The sequence below is a fragment of the Leucoraja erinacea genome, chromosome 13 (genome assembly GCF_028641065.1).
Source record: "Leucoraja erinacea ecotype New England chromosome 13, Leri_hhj_1, whole genome shotgun sequence".
Lineage (NCBI taxonomy): Eukaryota > Metazoa > Chordata > Chondrichthyes > Rajiformes > Rajidae > Leucoraja > Leucoraja erinaceus.
In genome coordinates this window covers 2,564,378-2,566,290 of record NC_073389.1, presented here as the reverse complement: position 1 = coordinate 2,566,290, position 1,913 = coordinate 2,564,378, and positions in this window count along the sequence as shown.

Sequence of the window (1,913 nt, the reverse complement as noted above, 5' to 3'; positions counted from 1 at the left end):
CAAGATGGCGAGGGGAGAGGTCACAACTCTCTGTCTGAGCTGGGAAACTACAGAACACTGTAAGTCTGCAATGTACTTGAATAAATAATTTGTTAGCCCTTAATGAAAATGAAATGAGTTGTTTAGCCTGTTCTGTGCTTGAAACGGCAATGGCAATGGAAATGAAGTGAAAATGCAATCAGCTGTTTGGCTTAGGCCTGACCTGTGCTTGAAACTGCAATGGCAATGAAAATGAAGTGAAAATGCAAGCAGCTGTTTGGCTTGGGCCTGCCCTGTGCTTAAAACTACAATGGCAATGGAAATGAAGTGAAAATGCCATAAATTGTTTGTCTTCGCCTGCCCTGTGCTTAAATCTGCAATGGCAATGGAAGTGAAATGAAAATGCAATGAGCTATTCAGCCTGCCCTGAGCTTGAATCTGCAATGCAATTGGAAATTAAATGAAATTAGTTGTTTGCCCTGCCTGAAATCACCAATTTCGGCCCACAAGGCCCCTATTAGTCAAGAAACTAGTCCCTTTAGCCCCAAATGCCCTTATTAGCCCAGGAGGAGCATTTTTGCCCAAAAGGCCCATGCCAGGCCAGGAAAAGTCCAGAAAAATTGTCATTCACTGAGAATCTGCTCAGATTTTTTTTTTAAAGAGCTCATTCGGCCCATCAGGCATGTACTAGCCCAAGCTCATCAGTAAGTATTCTCCCTGCAAGTATTAAACCTCACCCCAGTATTTTTCTCCCTCCCTTCATTTGCTCCCCGTGACATCCAGGCCAGGATATTGTTTCCTCCTTTATTGCTGTGATTAATATTAAAGTTCTGATCTTGAGAATATCACATTTTTGAATTTTAAAGCAGTCTGGGTGTTTATTACTATTTCCATCACAACGGTTAATTTTCTAATTAGCTACTTAATTAGGTAATTAACTAATTATATACTTTAATATCAGTCCATCAAAGTAAGGTGCATTTATATAATATTTTTACACAACATGTTAAAAATTCAGGTAGTTACGTGATTTGGGTGACAAACTTAAACAAAAAAACACTTTGGCCCACAGCCTAAAACAGGGAATTATAGACCAGGAGATGTTATAGCAGTGCATCTGGAAAGCAGTAACAGGATCGGTCAAAGCCAGCATGGATTTATGAAGGGGAAATCTTCAGGTGTACACTTGCTGCATATATACTAGTTGTGGCTGCTGGCCAGACATTTCAACAGTGTTTCATCAGCAAGTAATAATTCTCAGCAGGAGGTCCTATAATTGCATTGTTGATTGTGGTATTTGTTGCGTTAGATTGTATTGAGTTGGATTGCTCCAAAGTTGCATCAGGGGCAAGCAAGACCGGAGGCATGTCCCATGTGATTAGATCTGACCTTCATGGGCGTGGCTACGTCGTCGCCTATAGGGTGAGGTGCGTGTCCATCAAGGGCCGGACAGACAGTGCCGTCGCCTATAGGGCGGGGCTCGCGTCAATCACACCGTGGGCGTTTCCGACGGCAGAAGTCCCGCCCCGTTCCCCAGGACTCGCCCACCGCCGCCAAATACGTTTAAGCGCCCCGCCCGTTCACCTGCGCGTTTAATAAGTAGCGTCCGCGATGCTCGCTTCCTCAGCACCCTGCCGTGTGGGATGACGAGGAGGAGATCGGAGTTAGGAGCCGGCAACAGAGCGCGGCAGCGGTTGAAACCTGAGGGGCGGGAAGGCCGTTGTTTGCAAACAGTGCTGAGGGGGCCTAGAAACCGCCGCCCCGCCAAGCGGCGCGGGGGAGCCTTGAAACGGCCGGGGGGGGGTGGGAGGGGGTCTCGAAACGATCGGGGGGAAGACTTGAAACAATTGCGCGAGGACTGGGCGCCCGAAGAGTGAGGGGTTGAGTAAAGTGGGGGGGGGGGGGGGGCCTGGAAGCAGCCAGGGTTTTGTGTC